Here is a 19,028-nt window from a genome sequence, read left to right on the forward strand (position 1 = left end):
TGTGATAAGCTGCCTTCAACCTGTGCAGTCTTTGTCAGCATGTGCCTCCTGTCCCACCTCCTATCTCCTCTTTGGGTTGTGTGCATTCTGGTATTTGTTCTGCTTTTTTCTCTCATGTGCATTTCAGCCTCCTGGGACCAGAGAAAGAAAATAGCTCAAAGTATCTGAAAACTAAAATCACCCGCCTCCATTAAATATGACTTCGAGAATCACAGTATTTTGGAGCTAGAGCTGTCAAGAGATGTCCCAGTGACACAGTTGGTTATCCAAAACAGGACTCACTCTCAGGATTCTCGACTTCTTGTGTTACCGAGTCCAGGCTCATACTGCTTGCCACAGGACAGGCCAGTGAGCCTAGAGGGGAGTTGTTGGGGCAAAGAATAGTGACTTTATTTGGAAAGCCAGCAGACCAAGAAGATGGTGGACTAGTGTCCCAAAGAACCATCTTGCCCAGGCTTGGATGTTAGGTTCTTTAATTGACAAAAGAGGGAAATCAGATACTGTGTGTCCTCCCTCTTTATTCTTTTTCAAAATTGTGTTGGTTATTCTAGTTTCTTTGCCTTTATATACATATTTTAGAATCAACTTGTTAATATCTACAAAAAATCCTAATGGACTTTTTGCTTTTGGTTGGGACTGCATTCAATCTATAAATCAATTTGGGAAAAACTAACATCTGAATAATACTGTCTTCCATTTCATAAACATGACATCTCTCTCCAGTTATTTAAGTTGTCATTAATTTCTTCTAGAAGTAGTTTTCAGCATATATGTCTTACATATATTTAATTAGATTTATACTTAACTATTTCTTTTTATGGTACTATTATAAATGATACAGTATTTTAAACTTCAGTTTCTAATTGTTCATTGCTAGTATACAGAGACAGAATTGATATTTTTGTGTTAGCCTTGTATCCTGCAACCAGGTTAAACTCATTTATTAATTCTAACAGTTTTTTGGTAGGTTCTTTGGGATTTTTCTATGTCATGTCTATGAACACTAACAGTATTATTTCTTCCTTCCAATCTGTATGCCTTTTATTTCTTTTTCTTGCCTAATTGCACTGGCTAAGACTTCTAGTATGATGTTGAATGAGACTGGTGAGAGCAGACATTCTTGCCTTATTCATGATCTTAGGGAAAAAGTATTGACTCTTTCATCATTAAGTACCATGTTGTCTATAGGTTTATGATGGACAAAAGGCATACATACTTGAAAAACCACCAGGTTCCTAAAAAATGTCATGATACAGAAATGGTGTAGAGTTGGAGTGGGCCAGAAAATAGACTAGGTTTAAATTCTGACTCCACCTCTTAGCAGCTGCTAGTCCTTGGGTAACCTTCTTAACCTGCCTCTTCCTCAGTTTCTATATAGAAAATGGGGATAATAGTAATTACCTGGTGGAGTTGCAGTGAAGCTAGGCTAAGTTAATACACATAAAATGCTTAGAATAGTGCTTAGTGCCTTCTGTGCCCTCAGTGAGTATTAGTTATTATTCTGTCTGGAGTGCAGTAAAAATGGCCAAAGCACTCAGGGTTCCTGGATGTGGGTTTTTTTTGGCCCAGACTTTGGAGATTTTACTGCCCATGTTGAAAAGTACAGAGAGCTCTCAGATTTGGATATGGTTTGTCCAGTCATGAAACACACTCAGGTCCCCAGTGTTCTCAGAGTGCTCCAAAAGATGTAAGCGTTCACAATCAGGCCCCCAACGCAGGGGTGGAGTATACACTGGAAGAGAATGATTTGTCCCTAAGATGGAAGAGGAGTTTCCTCAGAGGAAAAGGAAATCCCTAGAGAAATTAAGGGAGCACCAATATGTGACTAAGGGCAAATGTACCATAAGATAGATGTGAAAAATTATAGAGAATCGTGGGTTGAGGAGGAGAGAAGGGGTTTGTGTGTGAGGGGTCTGGGTAAAGAGTTGTGGGGGTAGAGTCAGGTTATGTGGTAGACGGGACACTAACATGGGCTCATGGAATCATGAGTGGACAGAGCTCCCCGTCACTGGAAGGATTCAAGTACCAGCTAGGTGACCAATGGTCAGGGAAGTTATAGAGGGATTTCCTGTGCAGTGTGAACGTTTGGGTTGAGACCCCCTTTGTGAGCTCCACAAATCCTCACCCATGAGTCAGCCAAGTACACCCGGGGGGAGGCTCCCTCTGTCTGATCTGTGGGGGAAGGGCTCATGGTGACTTGAAAATCTGGGGCAGCGGGTTCTAGTCTGAGATCTTGGAGTCTGAGAGTGGGAGCTTGGGCACAGGCTCCCCAGCATGCTCTCCCAGGTGAGCGGAAGTAGCAGGTGTCTTCTCCAAGCTTAGCCTCGCAGCCTGTACTTCCGGCAAGACGTTGCCATGGTAACTTTTCCTCTTCTTTTCCCCAGTCCACTGGTACTTCTCGTCTTGGTTAACAAGACGTCCTCCCTTGTCCGTTTCATCTCATCTCGTCTCTTTTTCTTGCGGTCTCTCCATCTCTCCCAGTCTCTCTCACTTGCCTCTTTATATCTTGCTCTCTGCACTTCTCTTTTTGTGTCCACACCCCTCCTCATCTCCTCTCTCCAGTCACCTTCCTTTCCCCCTCTCTCTTTGAGGCTGGAGTGAATCCCCCAGCCTCTCCCTCACCCTCAGCACAGATGGTCCCTGGAGAATTGTCTCGGGCTCTGTTGGGCCCAGTGGTGCCGTTTGCAGCCCCAGCGCAGCAGTTCCTGGGGGGTTCAGTAACTGGAAAAGCTCTTTGGAGGCACTTTCTTCCCTCTATGTATGGAAATCCATGTGGGCAGATTCCACCGGGGGCCCCTCCCCTCTTTCTAGAAAATTCGATCTGGGTGAAGTTCTCCTCCAGGCCTTTGCTTTGGCTTGGTTTTGCAGAGTGGAAGCCTGTTAGCCAGCAGCACTAATTAAACTCATCCAAGCGGTCTGTTGATAGGGTCCCTGCCATACATTTGGGGTGGAGCACCGTGACAGGTCTAGACACCCGGGAGATTTATTACGGAGAGCCAGCCTCTCCTTGATGTCATCCTTCTCAGTGTCTCGGTGACAGTCCTCCAGCCCACCCGTCATCTGGCCCTACTTGATTAGAGTTACTAACCACTGAGTGTCAAATGGTACTTGCTTCTTGTGTGTTTCCCGCAGCCAGGGGATAAAGGAGATTTGCATATTCATTTCCTTTCCTGCAGGGTCTTAGGTTCCAATGGGACTCAACTCAAGGGCTCTAATTGTACCACGCTTCTCCCCTTTGCGGCTCTCTACCTGCCTGGGGCTGGAAAAGGACAGAAGGGATGAGGAGAGAGAGACGCCTTGCTGGCATCTAATGGGATCCTATTATCTGACGAGACTTCACAGCCAATTTTTGCGAGTGATAGGATTAGGCAGTCCTGTCACTCAGCCAGTTTTCAGGATTGGGGTGAGTGGAGTGTAGCCTTTGCGAGCATTATGTTGAACAACAAAGGGCAACAAACAGGCGAGGCCACAACTAGATTGAAATTGAAATGGCTGTCCCCGAACTAATGAGCTGCTGCTGGTTCCCTCGCTGGCCTGCTCCTGGGAAGTCGTGGGGCTCCGCAAGCTCGTTTAAAATTCTGACCGCACAGGGCTGCACGGAGGCACGTTTTGATCATCCATCTTGACCAGTAGAACAGGACATTTCAACTCAGGACGTATATTCTGAAAGTCTGATGAGGAGAGCTCCAGGCCAGGGCTGCGGGAGCTCCGTTCTCCCTGCCTCTCTCTCCATGTCTTCCCAGCCTTGCCCCCCTCGTTTGAGTTACGTGTACAAAGTCAGGGACATTTCAGTATCACATCGTGGTGGGTGCGTGGAGGGAGGCAAACACCTCGCCCTTCCCTGGAGGGGGCTCTTCACCGTAAGTTCGACACAGAGACGCCTCTTATTTTCTAAGCACAGTGTCTTCTTTGAACCTGTTGGCAGTTATTTTCATTAATCTACAGCGCACTTAATGAGCATGAAATCTACAGTTTCCAAGGGCTGCCGGACCCCTGAAATGCCTCCAGAGGGCATAGGAGGGGAAGGGAGTCATCTGCCTGGATTCGTATTTCCCTCCCCTTAAGAAATAATGATGCAACTTTAAACTTAAAATGTGATTTCAGTATGAAAAAAAAATTTAGTTAAATGGAAGTGTTGGCTCAAAGACATGGGGCAGGTCTTCTAAGGCTGCCATGATGTCTGTCTAGATGCTCTGAAGTAGCTACTCACCTCTTTCTTACTTGGACCCTCCCGCGATGACTCTCCCATTGCATTATGCCCAGAGCATCGGCCTTAACCGTTTGGTGGGAAGGAGACCACTGAACACCTGGTGGCAACCACGGACTGTTGGGTCATTGGCGTTTGGGGAGGGTTAGTTCTTTGTGGTGGAGCAATGTCCCGAACGTTGCATGTTGTTTAGTGTCCCCAGTCCCCAGCCCATAGTCTCCCCCTGTCACTGTGACATTGGGGCAGAAGGCCTCCAGACATTTCCAAAGACCTCCCTAGAAGGCTCTCTACAAGGCAGCAGGTAAGATAGAGCAGGTTGCATCTTGTACAAGGATGTCAGCCTACCTGGTGCTTGAATTCCAGCCCAGCTCCTGCTTGTCGAGTGGTCAGCCTGGGGCCAGGCTGGGGTTGCTCAGAGAACAGGGCACCTTTTGAATGTGCACTGAATGGTCTACGGGCAGGCTGCCACCCCACCACCGCTTCTGGCTGAGACCCACTGCCGGAGACTCCCTCCCCGGAAAAACACACCGTGTGGGTTCACACGCCTTTGACATTCGACTTCCAAGCCCAATGCCTGCCATGGAGCAGGAGCTTGCCTGTTGACTGAGTGAACTAAATAAAGCCCACTTACGGTTCTCTCTGGGGTCCAAAGACCCCTGGTGATGAGTTCCTGCCTGGTTCCATCTCGAACGCTTCTCATTCTTACACTAACACTTGAGGTGCAGACAGTGGGAGGCCCTGGTGCCGGGAGGGGTGTTCTGGCCTCGAGACTTAAAACAAAAGAATGCGAGAGAAAACCCACAGTTAGGGCACCAAGTACCTAAAAGCTCATTTTTTTTCCCCTTTGCAGTCACATCCCAGATTCCGAGTCCCTGCGCTCTCCCGTCCACCTCCCTGTCTGGCTTCTCTTTTCTTCCACTCTCATACTCATCTCTTGTCTAAACCTCTCGAAGTGATGTTCGGAATTGTGTTCTAAGAGCTTCGACCAAGATTCCTTTATCGTCCCTTTGTTTCATTATTTGCCGGCAGGTTGCTGGTGGGTTAGGACCGGGCTTGGTGCTGCCAAGATTCACCGGTTTTTTCTCTTTGGTATATGGGACTTTCATCTTCCGTTTTTTGTGAGTTCATTCATCCATTCATACTTTATCAAGCCAACCACGCTGCTTGGCTGAGTCTGATCAGTGAACTTGGTCCCTCCCTTCTGAGACCAGGAGAGGCAGATGCCTAGAACAAACCACAGTAACTACAAATTGTCGTACTGTGATTTTGATGTTTGGTTCCTTTTATAGACTCCGGAGGGTGGTTACAGTTGTCTAGAAAAGAACCCGATCGTTAGGCCTGGGATCTTCTTCTTTGCAGGAATTTTATCATTCTTTTGGGCCAGTGAGTGTTATTTGAGCACATCAGATTCAACCTTAATGAGACTCAGATGGTTTCTTCTTTTATTAACCCATGTTCTTGGGCTAAGGTATATGATTCAGGAAGATATTGCAAATGCTCCCTTGTCAGTGATACTCTGTGTGTGTGTAAAGGGGGAATGAGGGCTCTCACACACAGGTGTGTATGTGGTGCGTGCATGTGTGTGCCCGCCCACGTTGACGTATTTCCTTCCCAATAGAATTAAATGTTGTTGCACGTAGGTGATGAAATTTCCTATTGATTTCACAGACTGTCTGGGTCGACTGCATTTTTTTCCCTCCTGAAATGTGATGGGAAAACGAAAGGTAATTGCTCCGCAGCAGCGCACGTTAATAGCAGGCTTGTGGACCCAGAGGGAAGTGTGACAGGTGCATGGAACTGGCATCCCTGATGATCCTTGTTAAGGAATGTTCACTTATGAACCCTGCGAGCTGCTCCTTGTAAGCCTTAAAATCAACAGGTATTTTTTTTAAAACAGAAACAGTGTTTCTGAAACTTATAAAAGCTTGCCTTCCATTCTATTTAACATCAGTAAGATCCTTTTCAGAAGATATGTTGAAACATGGGTATATAAGAGCAGGCTTGGAAACGCTCCAGTGAACGCTGGTTGGAGTCAAGGGTCAGCACACCAGGTGTCGTCATCTGCAGGAAGACTTTTCCTTCATGGCTCCGTGTTTGATGCTTCAAATCGGGGTAGATGGTCTCTTCCATCCAACAGCTTATGTGCTAGGTCCCACGGGGCATTTATTTGCTACCAGAAGACTCTCCGTCTGCTCTTTACCTCAGCCCGCACCCTGGGTGTCCCCTGAGGAGCTGGATCAGGGGCAAAAAGAGCCACTCGGACCCACCATGCCCCTGAACTCCATTCCGAGGTGCTCAGCATCTCCTTTTGGGGTCAGAAGTAACAACTGCTTAAAAAGTAATAAAGCTGATGTGTGAACAAACTTGGTAGAACTCATTGGAACAAATGAGTCTGGGCTCCCTGGAAACGGTCAGCTAGGGATGATGGCATTATTCGGAAAACTTTTGGAAGTATTTTTAGGATGCTTCTGAGGATTGATTTACACTCCTTTTTTTTTTTAAAGCAGTTTTTATTTTTTTGTGTGTGGTTGGCCATAATTTTTAATGACAACAACAACATTCTCAAAATAACTTTCTTCCCCTGAAACATTCTAAATAATTATTCCAAAGCCAGAGGAGCCTCCGCTCATTTGTCCCTGCTCTCCCGCAGGAGGGACAGGGCTTCCCAAGGCAAACCCATTCCCTGCACTGTGGTTTAGGACATTTTCTCACGACTCTTTGGCCTTTGAGGCTTTAGCTGGTCTTCTCCTGGTGCATGGCTGGTTAAAAAAAAAAAAAATCACGGTTTGCATTTTTGTTTTCATTAGTATTCAGTTTCACTGTTAGATGACTCACAAAGATGATGGCATTTATGCAAAATTTAAAGAAGAATTTATATAGAACCAACTGTGCTCTAAGGCTCCTTCCCAGGAAAGATGAAGATTTAAAAGCCTGAGAGCTCACACGTGACTCCAGGCATATTCCTTGTGTTAAATTGTGTGCTGCCAAGAGTTTTAACGTTGATTTCATTTATCTGAGCGTAACAGGCTGCATGAGTCAGCTTTGCCTTGTAACAAGCAACTCTGAAATCTCAGAGGCTCCCAGCCACAAAGGTTGATTTTGCTTTCAAATTGCATGTGGGATGCAGGTTGTTGTCTTGGAGAGATTTCTTTCTGATTCTTTCCTGGTGGTGGTTTTACACACTGAGTTCCTAAAAACTCCTCAGGGGGTGGGGACATATCCCTTCTGTGAAGATATCCAGTGCAATAGGATTTTTTTCTCAGCCTCTCTCTCCTCACGCTCTACAGTGTGCATGCACACATGCTCATGCATTACGCCACCCCGACCTTTGGAGACTTTCTTTTGTTAATTCATTGCTAATGGGGATGTGTTTCAAGATCGACAAGGAATCGTGCACCTTTTGTTTTTTAATCCCACCTTCCACACAGTGCACTATCTGTTCTGGATTATTAAATCCCACTTAAAGAGTTGCTTATTCAAGTGGGAGAAGGCTATAAAGTTGATGGAGGTTCAGATGCTCCTTGGCATAATAAAGGTGAAACTCTGCTCTGGGCATTTGGGAGTTTGTTGGAAGCCTTGCTTCTCATACAAGCTGGGTGCTTCTGCAATCATTTGGTACCCAACTCTAATTACTCCTCTGCGCCTCCCAGCCAAATGATGGTGAGAGGTTCTGTGTTGCCCTTGGTTGTAAGATCTGTAGCACTGGGAGCCACCTCTTTGTTGGGATATGGTATGCTGGTGTGGGAGGCTTTCAAACAGACCTGGGTTGGAATTCTTGGAATTCTGACTGTGTCCTCACTTATAAGATAGGAATAATAGTATTGATTGCACTGGGGCTTGGCTAAAATATGCAAAAGACTAGCACAAGTGCTTGTTGACATGCTCTATGATTCACAGATTCTATGACTCACACTTTTTGCATTTTTAACATATCTGAAATTAGTATTTGTTTTACAGCCAATGGCATGTCGTAGTGGAATTGACATGCTATCAAAATACAAGTGTGTTAAAATTGTTGTGTCTTACGATTTGATGAACTAAGGTAATCAGCACTTCATAAATGGGTGTTGATGGAACAAAAATGAAATGCAGAAAGCGTTAGTAAGAAAGTTGCTGTTTCTCTTAAGATTTTGTTTTGGTCAAGGGCCACCTTGAGAAGCTGATGATGAAAAGTATAGATCTTTTTCCAGAAGCATGCATATGCCCACAAAATTCTGCGTATGATTTCAGGGTTCCTTAAAATACCCTGGGGCTCTCCCCTGGACCGTCCCCCTTGGGAACAGGTAAGGACATCGTGCCTTAGTAGTGGTAGTATTACTGCTTTTATTTTTTCTTTTCCTTCTGTCCACTCCAGCTTGCTCACTGAGTCATATTTAAATGGTAGCTGTTTTCATTTTTTAGGAAATGAACATCTTTCTACAGTAAGTGGCCACCCTGCTGGTGTTTTTCACCTGTCCTTGTCCTCTGTCTCGTCTGTCTCAGCACCATCAGTCAGTCTCCCTTGAGGAAGAGCGCTAGCCCTTCAGTGCCCACGTGCCCATCTCCTGCCCCCAAGTCCAGCACTGGGGCACGTGCCCACGGAGTACAGCTCCCGAGTTCCCAGCCCAGGCAGGGAGTGGGAGCAGTGTGCTGGGCTGGCGTTCTTCTCTTTGCATCCATTTCATGCAGTTAACAAACTCTTAACTGTGCATCCTGGACGATCTAGGCACTAGGCAATACGATAGTAACCAGAACAAGCAAATGAACCCAGCAGCAAGAACAACATAGAGAACTGACATTCCAGTGGAGGACAGATAAGGAGTTACAAGGGAATGAAACACATTCTATGTTAGATGGTGTCGATGGCCAAGAGGAAAGAAACGCTTCGGGCAAGGGGTTGGGAAGTGGGTGTGTGAGTTTGGGATGAAGGTGTTGTAAATTTAGGTGGCATGGTTGGGGGCCACCTGAGAGGTGACATTTATATAAAGACCTGAAGGAGGTGAGAGATCAAACCATGCCAATATGTAGGGAGAAGAGCTTTCCAGGGAGAAGGGGTGGTGGGTGCGAATGCCTTTGGTGTGGGTGCATCCAATGTGTTCAGAGAAGCCAAGGGGGAGGTGTGGCCCAAGCAGAGAGTAGAAGGAGCTAGGAGGGGGGAGATGAAATGGGGGCCTCCTGAGTCACAGTCAAGTGTTGGTTTTTGTGCCGAGGGATCCAACAAGCCATGGAGGAAAGAAACGTGGCCTGACTTGAGTCTTAAGAGGCTCCTCCGGGCTCTGGTGTTCTCCCCCCGCTGGACTTCCACCTTACATCTAAAATGGTTCCAACAGAGTTTGGTGGGCAGGGACATCACAATTTTATAAACCTTTTAGTAAGACCTTTTGAAAACTGCCATCCAGGCTTAATTTATTACTGCCACTATCCCTACCGAAATGGAAAATCATCGACGCTCTAGCTTGTGGACCATTTGTCCCAGGCATCACTCAGGACTGTGAAAATCTATGGCAACGCAAGCATTTCAAGAGGTCCTTGAAATTCATTGTGCCCACATTTGTCCTTGTCAACCGGGCTCTTTGAAAATGAATATCAGCCAGGTCTTGCATTCCCGGAAGGGCATGGGGGTAAATCCGAGTGTCACAGAGGCAGTCCTGGGGACTGGGCGGCCTGGTCACCCTTGAAGCTCAGGCTCCACTCCCGGGCGGTCATCACGGTCAGGGAGCTCTGAACTTCTCTCCCTGTGGGTTGTCAGCTGTTGACGTTCTCTTCATTTCTCGAAGATCCACTTCTGGGCTTTCTGGGCTCCGTGTATGTCAGTCGCCAAAGCCGCTCTAGGCTGCCCCTCATTCCCTCTGCGGACTGCCAACTTCTCTCTCCCTCCCTCTTCATCTTTATAATCATGGTAAAGTGCTTTGTTTGTTCGTTTCTATCTTTTTTTTTTTTTACATTTTTTATTGATTTATAATCATTTTACAATGTTGTGTGTTTGTTTCTATCTTTATAAAAGAGGTTACCCTTTTCTATGCGTTCCTAGTCTATACCTTTTAAAACATTTTTGTGAGATTGGGCAGAGACTGTCTTCCAGAACATTCTGCGTCTCTTCCCCTGTGTTTCTAGTCAGCTCTGGAGGCATGTATTGTGGTCTGAGCCTGCTTTTCAAAGCCGCCGCTTCTCTCTTTGGGTTGGAGGCGCTCTGCAGGCTGACTGTTGCTGTGGTAAGTGTGTCATCGATGCTGAAGTTCTTTGCCAGTGTGCACGCACAGCGAGGGCCAACATTGGCCAACATTGGGGTTAGCTGACAGGGACTTTTCTTTCTTCCCCTTTGCCCTTCTCCTGAGACCAGTTGTGATCAACTCACAGAATTTCTTCCCTGCCATATTTTCTGGGAGCTCTGTCAAGCACCAGAGTTCTCTGGCCAAGGCTGGGGGTGGGGAACATATAAAGTGTGGTTCATGTGACCAGCTCCTGAGCAAAGGGTAAAATGAGCAAGAGAATGGTGGCCTTTAGTGTTGGGCACACCAGGGTTCCCGTTTCAGCCCCACCCACCCAGTGCTGTGTGACTCTGGAGAGATGATTCGTGTCTCTGATCCTTAGTTTTCTTATCTGTCAAATAAGGATAATCACACCCCTGTTCGTGCTTGTTAAGGATTGAATGACAATACTGAGCCACCTACCCGGTGTTCAGGCAGCAAAGATGGGGTGAGGGAAAGGAAGGAAGATGGGGTAAATTTGCATTTTGGTTGCCTGAGGGCTGCTTGCCCCAGAGCAGAGCCCAGGTGGGGATGGTCTGTGGGTTTTGCCTGTTGCTGCTTCTCTCCTGAGTTGTCTATATCAGCACCTGATGAATTGGTGAGCCCCAGGGCTTGGATGAGAGAGGCAAGTGAGGTACACGTCTGAATGTGAAATTGAAGTGATCACCAAAACCCTTAGTAATAGAGATAAAAAAAATACCTTAATGCAGCATTTTAAGAATTTCAAATTAATGCAAAAGTCCACAACGAGCAGAATACCAGAATTTTAAATACGGACGGGGTTCGGACAGTGTTGGGACTAGGGGAGGTGAGTAAGTTTGGGCTGTGTTAAGAGCAGGGTCAGGTCCAGACTTTATTTAAAATGTTGATGTTAGAAAAAAGAAAGTTGGTATCATCATGAACTAAAAACTATTTTTGTAATTTTACTATTTTTTAAAAAATTACACTTCAATTAATTTCTTAAAATTATATTTTTATTTAAAAATTGTTAAAAATTATGTATTTTAATGGAAGTCCTGTGAAAAAATGTGTAACAGGACTTCTGGTTTCTGGTCTGGCTTGTAAGAAGCTTGGAGGTCACCAGTCCGCCCTCACAGCATGTAAAAAGCTGCACAAACTGAAAAAGCAACAAGTCTTCTTAGATCTATAAGAGAAAGGAGGTCATAAGGCAGACTGTTATCTTCCAGTTGGAGAGACCAACAGGTGAATACAAAGGATCACCACTTTGTGGAGCAGAAGCCCACGAGCTAGCACCCAGGCGGGCACTAGGGCCAGGTAGGAAACCTGAACTGTCATTGGTGACTTACTGGAGACCCCCCATGGACTAGTCTGAGAGGGGACCAGTCACTGGGGGACCCCCACACTTTTGTGCTTTACCTCCCGAAGCTCATCTGGGTTCTCACAGTGAATATCAGAAAAAAAAATCCTCCCGTGCTGCTGGTGGGAGAATAAGAAAAGGAAGCCTTTTGAAATACATCAGAGCGTTGTGTGGTAACAAAATCTGTCCTCTGGAGAAACTGTTTGATCAGCGCTTAACTGATGGGGAAAGGGAATACCCAACTCCAGCCCACTCTAGCCATCCTGTCCCTCCTAGTGGGGAAGAAAAAGACTGAGAAACATTTATGATGGTGACAGTTCAGGGGCACAGGCTCCCTGAAAGACTGAGACCCGATCACAGAACTGCGAACACTTCTCTTCCCCCCACACCTCACCATCATATCACACCACATCATTAAAGTCCTACTCACAGCAGCTCCGTTTACCTGGTGCATCATGTCGAGCTGTTAAGAAAAAATTACAAGACATACTTGTCGACCGAAAAAAATGCACAACCTAAAACTTGAGAGTTATGTTTTATTCAGCAGACATTTCTGAGAACTGAAGCCCGGGATGACAGCCTCTCAGATTGCTCAGAGGGACTGCTCCAAAGAGGTAAGGGAGGAGCCAGGATACATAGGAGTCTTTGCAACAAAGACCATGTAGTTGGAACATCAAAAGATTTCTGATAATTAAAGAAAGCCAGATATCTCAGTTAAGGAATTTAGTGCTTTTCTGTGCGTGGGAAGGTGCAGAAGTCTGGGCTCGTTGAAATCATTCTTTTAACATGCACCTTAGCCATCCAGGGCCAGTATTCTGTTCTTTCCTATCCTGAGTTCCTTCAGGGGGCGCCACTGAGGGTGGCAGCAGAGGCCAGCGTGTCTGCTTGTCTCCATCCTGCTTTCTCTCTGGTCCCCCAGGGGTGGTTGTAGTGGTTGATGACTTGATGGCCACAGCATCCTTTGTTTACGGATACGGCAGGTGGCATTTTTCATTCACAGACTAAAAGGCAAAAAACACATTTTAAGAGACAGAGTAAGCATCAGAAGCAGGTTCAGGTATGGCAGAGATGTTGGAAATATCCAGACAAGGAATTTAAAACAACTCTGATGAATATGCTAAAGGCTCTCATGGATAAGAGCAGATAGTGTGCCAGAACAGATGGGCAAGGTAAGCAGAGAGATGGGAAGTCTAAGAGAACTGAAAAGAAATGCTAGCGACCTCTTTAGATTACACTAAACAGAAATGCAGAATGCCTTTGATGGGCTTGTCCATAGAGCAGGCATGGCTGAGGAAACAGCCTCTGAGCCTACGGATGTCTCAGTAGGAACCTCCCCAACTGAAAAGCAAATAGAAAAAAAATGGAAAAAAACCAAAATAGAACATCCAACGGCTGTGAGATTTTATTTTGGAAGGCGTCTCCTCCCTCTTTTTAAATACCTCTCCCCATTCCCGAATTTTCCAGTGCCCTCAAACTTCCCTCTGGCTATGCAGAGCTCTCCAGAGTGAGATGCTTCATTGGAAAATGAGGTTTGCTGTCCTTCACATGCCCCGGGTGGGTGTACCCACATCATGCCTCACTCCTCTCCTCCAGCCTCCTTCCCCACTCAGTTTTTTTCCCCCCAGCTCATTTAAGGTGAGAGCATTTCGCTGTAAGGTAAATTCCAGAGAGCAGGGATCCAGCCTTCCTTGCCTCTGTATCCACAGCCCAAACAGAATGCTGAGCACCTAGCAGATGCTCAGTAAATGCTGGCAAAGCAGAGAGAGTTGGGGGTTTATCCCAGGAAATGGGGGAGGGAGTGTTAACTCCTGTGCATCTTTAGTTGATGGATTGTGGGAAATATGTAAGGACTCACCTGGTTCCTCCCGGCAGCTTTGTGTACCTTACAGGGGCTGAGGCATCACCATGGGAACGGGGGGCTACTCTCTCCTTTGGGGTCATCTTACTAAGGGGAGGATCACTTCCTACCTGGTCACTGAGATTCGGGAGGGGAGCCTTTAGTAAATAATGATGTTTATTCCCATCCCCTTCCTTTCTCTGCCCTTTCCAACTTCCTCATACCCCCCTTTAATGTGCAGAAGTTCTAAGAAGTGGAAGTTCCATCCCAATGCTGACTAAATCTGAACTCTCCATTTGTGTACGGAGTGTGTGTATTCCTAGCTTGAGCTTGAGCTGTGTCTGCTGTGGGGGAAGCTGCCCCACCGGGCATGTTTGATCAACTCATCAGGTGGCCTGGACATGAATCGAGGTGCAGATGGGACGTGGGAGCTCCTGGGAGAGTTCGTTCTTGGTGAAGAGAAGCCAGGCAAGCGTGGGCCCAGGAGGACAGTTTAGGGGCCAGGGGAAGCCTGGGGTTTGTGTTTTGAACTTGGCCTGTGGTCCAATTCTGATGATTGAATTCCCGCCCTGTACTAAGGAGAGAGCAGGGAGAAAGGAAGGTGTGTGAAATAGAGGAATGACATCCTGGAGAAGCGGCTGCAGCACTCAGCTAGGTTGCTGCGGTGACAGCTGGGCATGCAGTTTCCAGGTTAGGAGGCTCAGAGGAGAGGACCGGGAAAGAGAAAGAAGGAAAAACGCAGCACTGGCTGCCAGCATAGCGATGGGACCTCGGCGGAACTCCTGGGACGGGACTGGCCTGGGGACTCCCAGAAATACTTGTAGGAACCTGGCCGCCTGCCTTAGCCAGTGTGGCAAGAGTTAGTGACTTACGGTTCTATTTATGTTTAAGGTGATCAAATAGTGTTTGGAGGTCTTTTTTCCCTCCTGTTACACGTGTGTTTGTGTGTGTGCACAGTGTGTGTGTACATGTGCACGTATGTGTAATATGCATACATTTCACTACGTGAGTACAATTTACATGTCATGTCTTGCAGATTACAAGTAGTATTGAGATTAATGGCACGTTCACATGTAATTGGCTCTAGGGTTTACTTACTGACTGAGCAGAAATTCCTGTTGTTCAGAAAGATGGGGCAGCCCTCACACACCATCCCCTTTTGAAAAACAAAAGGCCAGCTCTCCTCTGTGTACTGGAGTATTCCTGGGTGAGTCCAGACATGTGGACACATGTTGTGTCGACGGCACTAGACTTTGGCATATGGGTCCGTGGGTGTAGGTGGCTGGTTTATGTTTGCACAAAGAGAAAGTGGAGGTTTCTTAAAAATGTCTACTTAGCAGACTTAAAAAAAAAAAAAGAATCCAGGGACATTTTAGTTAAAACTGTCACAAAGGTGTGAATGCTGGAGCTGCTGCCGTGTGAACTGCTCCAGGGTGACGGTGCTGGGGACCATCTGGGCCCCCTGGTACGTGGCTTCTTGTCGGACTGGCTCAGCTGTCACCCGCTGCCAGGCTCAGCAAGGTGCTAGCATGTGATTTAGATGTGCAGGGACCTGGATCAGGGGGATGGCTGGAGAGAGGCGAATGCAGGTGGGGTGGGGAGTGGTTGTCTCATTTGTACCCGTGGGATTTTGATATGGCAGTGACTGAGTGATGCCACTGAGAGAAGAATTTATTACTTACATTTCCCAAGAGGAAGGGGGCATGCCAGGCCACACAGGGCCACAGAGGAAGCGTCAGGGTGGTCAGGAGGCAGTGGACAAGAGGGAGGGGAAGGCCCAGGCTAGAGCTTCTATTGGGGTTTCCATGAGAAAAGCGAGACAGGCAAGGTAAACAACTGAGCATTGACTGGCTCGAGTAATCCCGCAAGCTTTGGGCTACCGGAGCTGTCCCTCGTGGTCCAGGACCTGGCCTGGGCAGGGGGAGTATTAGCGTGGCATGTGAGAGTCTGATAAGGTGATGGCTGGCCTGTGTTTAAGAGGCACTCTCCCAGGTAAGTTGTTTACTCTCTTTAGGAATTAGCTTGTCCTGGAGGGACTGTCACTCCGTAGGTCGCCTGGGTTGGCAAGCCCCCCCCCCACCCCGCAATGTCAGAGCATCTGCATGATCAATACATAGGGTGGGGGGTGACAGCAAGCTCTCAAGATTGAGTGCAACTGAGGCAACCCGAAAGCTCAGGTGAGGACAGCAAAAGACCCACGAAGACAGAGAAAATCAGTTTTTCCCACTTGAAAAGAAGCTAATCTAACAGTGCCACTAGAACACCAGCGGAATGACTCGAATGGCAAACAGAAATGCAAAAAGCAAAGCCCCTCCATGAACCAAAGGCTCACATATTCAGACTTTTGTATATGGGTTTCTTTTTCTTTTGCAATTACGTATTTCAGCTTTCCGATGCTGGTGTTCAAACTTCTTGACATTTAAAATTTTCTCTTTTCGATTAGAACGGGAGACGTTTGAAACATATGTCACGAAAATTATTCTGATAGATGTGGATGGAGGGTTTTTCTACCAAGTCTCCTGGTTCTCCAGCCAGAGAAGTATCCAGGGGCCGGAGAACTGGACATAACCCCGGGGGTCTGCAGATGGTCTCCATGTCAAGTTCATGGTCTTTAATAGAGGATGAGCCTCGGGTGAAAGTTCCCAAACCTTTAACACACACCACATGTGCTCCCTCGCTGTTTCCCATGGTGACTAGTCCAAGTCTTTACCTGTCTCCTCACCCCCTCCCCTGCCTCGTCCCTGCCCTTTAGAATTTCCATTCTCAACAGATGGACATCACCTGCTATTTCATTGAGCAAATAGAGCCTCCCAGGAGGGGACTCCATCAACTTCCTTCCCCTTTGCCAAGACAGGCATCCTGACTTTGCACTCCTTACTCACTTCCTTTCAGAGGAAGTCAGGTCCCTCTCTTTCTCCAGAATTAATTTCTCCAACTCCATCCCCGTCCCTTCAGGGAGCTTGTCTCGACAGTTAGCGAGAGCTGCGGGACTTAAACAACCAATACTTACTGCTCACATGTCTGGCCCCGCCGTCTACGGTCATGTGTCACAGCAGCCTGAGCCACCTGATACAGCCACCCCGGCCGCTCAGGGTGCAGATCTCACCAGGTGCCGACTGCCACCATCCTGGGGTCCCTATACCCTCTGGTATGTAGGACCTGTCTGGTGTCATTCCCATGGCCTCCCCGTCTCCTCTCTTCCTGACTATGGTGGCCTTTTCCACTGGTGTAGCTACTTCCTCAGAGCTCTCCTTAAGAGACCCGTCCGCCTTGATGACCAGTGTGGATCTGCTTCCACTGAGAACCGACCTGGGAAGCCAAGGGTCTCTGGGTAACACTCCCCATTCTCTGGGCAGAGACGGTGGTAGCATCACACAGCCCGTCGTGTACCGTCTGGGTTAGACAGAACCATATTGTTTAGGTTCTAAGTGAGGAGCTGGGCCGTGCCTAAATGGAAAGCGCATTGGAGCAGTGATTGGAAGGAGGTTCTAAGACCTTACGTCCTCCCAGAATCCCTTTCTCGTGCTTCCTCCTGCCTTCTGCCTCTAGAATACTGTTAAATCGCTCTTTATTTAGAAAGAGTGGCAGTTGCTAAATTCCTCCCACTCACACCTGTGGCTTTATCGGGATGTAGTTCATACAGAGAGCACCCATCCCAGTGGTCTGGCCATGGATGCCTGAGGTTTTGGTGAGGACAGCCACGCAAGGGACAAGCCTGGATGCCAGGGGTCAGTCTGTGGTCTCGCTTGTGGTAGGTCCAGGAGAAAGAATAGTTATGGAGAGAGAGGGAGAGAGACAAAGGACAGTAGGAAAATGCCACCCTACAGGGTCATCAGCAGGGATGCCTGCCTTGGAACCTTCCCCACGAAGGGTGCTTGGGAACAGACGAGAGCTAAGCTGTAGCCCGGCCCTTTCTCTCCTCTTCTGTATGTTCCGCTCTCGCCCCACTGTGCACATCCCTACACGCAGGAACATCTGGTCTCTTATGTCCATCTCCCCTTCTTTGCCTCTTAGCACAGCAACCCTGTCCTCCTCCTGGGACTGCCCCATGCTGGTACACCTCGTCCCATGGCACTGGACCCGCATGCAGAACTTTCTGCTGGAAAGTTTGGGTAGTCATCTTGACGTGCGGTGGGAAAGAGGTGCCTGGACCCGTTCGGGGGGACCAGCTGAGTGGAGGTGGGATGGGTGGAGCAGCTGGGTGTGTTTGTTGTTTTCAGGGGGGAGGGGGAGAAAGGACAGCTATTTTAGAACGTTGGCGAGGTGGGAAGATCAGAGCCAGTTTCCACTTGGCTCCGCATAGGAAGGACGTCTAATGCCATCTTCCTGACTCATTCTCCACTGACAGTGTTTCCCTTCCACACCCCTACCAGGACCGGGCGAGAGGCAAGCAGCAGAGACCCGTCGCATAAAATCATGAGAAATATCACTGCTTCCCAAATGCCAGCTTTCCCGCCCACTTCTCTCCCCGTGTGAGTGTGGGACTTTAATCAGTCCGTCTTATTTCTTCTGGCTGCTTCTGGATGGCAGCCTCTCCCGCTGGAGGGGAATGGGCCGTCAGCTCCCCGTGCAGGAGCAGGCATTCTGATGAGGCAACCCTGGCTCTCAGCTGGAGGAGTCAACTCAGGGGCTTTGCTGGTGGGATTTGTCTTGAAGGGTGGTCTGCATTCACTCTGTCACGTTAACATCTAGGTTTGCAACCGAAAATCATCAGGTGGATGAGAGACGAAATACCGTCGTGGTCTGTAAAGTTTGTCCTATAGGGGAAGGATTATCTGGGACATGACTGGATTTTGATTTTAGTCCTTTAATGAGATTTACTTCAGGAAGCTCTGCCAGGGAATATGATTCTGAGTTGTCCATTAAAGCCATGTTTCATTAAGCAAGGGCTGTTTCATTTGAGTTGCCGTCTGTCATCCACTGGAGTCAGGAGGATTCAGTGTTTATCTCTTGCAGCACAGCAGGCCACCGGAAATACCCTTGGCATGGGCATCCTTCTGGGCACTGGGTCAGGAATTGCCTGGCATCTGCCTCCCCATCCCTGTGCTCCAGCAGTGGTCCACTCTTTCCTCCTGTAGGCTCAGCTTCGGCTGAGCCCTGAGCTGGTTCTGGTTTTAGGTAGGAAGGAAGTCTCAAGGATGACACTGCTTCCCAAGGCAGGGGTGCCATTCTGACCTGTAGTGCCCACGTCTCCATCCTGACTTTGCAGGACTCCTTGGCCTGGCTTCCTGGCCCTTTGTAGCTCAGACCTCTGGCTGACCCCCTCACCTTCTCCTCTGGACTCCTGGACAGGGACAGAGCTCTGAACACAAACCCCCAGCCGGTTTCCCACCTGCTTGTCTTTGCCATCACTGGCCTCCTTGATCTGATCGCTTTCCTGTATGACTTGGAAGAACTTTTAGGTCTCTTCTGGCCATATTCCTCATTCTGGCCATGCTG

General features: G+C 47.8%; 1 protein-coding gene across 15 annotated transcripts in view; it reads left to right on the forward strand.

Annotated features, from left to right (window-relative positions):
- SLC39A11 (solute carrier family 39 member 11) overlaps positions 1–19,028 on the forward strand; it is a 351,831-nt gene that overhangs the window by 166,055 nt on the left and 166,748 nt on the right. The window lies entirely within an intron of this gene.

The sequence above is a fragment of the Camelus dromedarius genome, chromosome 16, assembly GCF_036321535.1.
Source record: "Camelus dromedarius isolate mCamDro1 chromosome 16, mCamDro1.pat, whole genome shotgun sequence".
NCBI lineage: Eukaryota > Metazoa > Chordata > Mammalia > Artiodactyla > Camelidae > Camelus > Camelus dromedarius.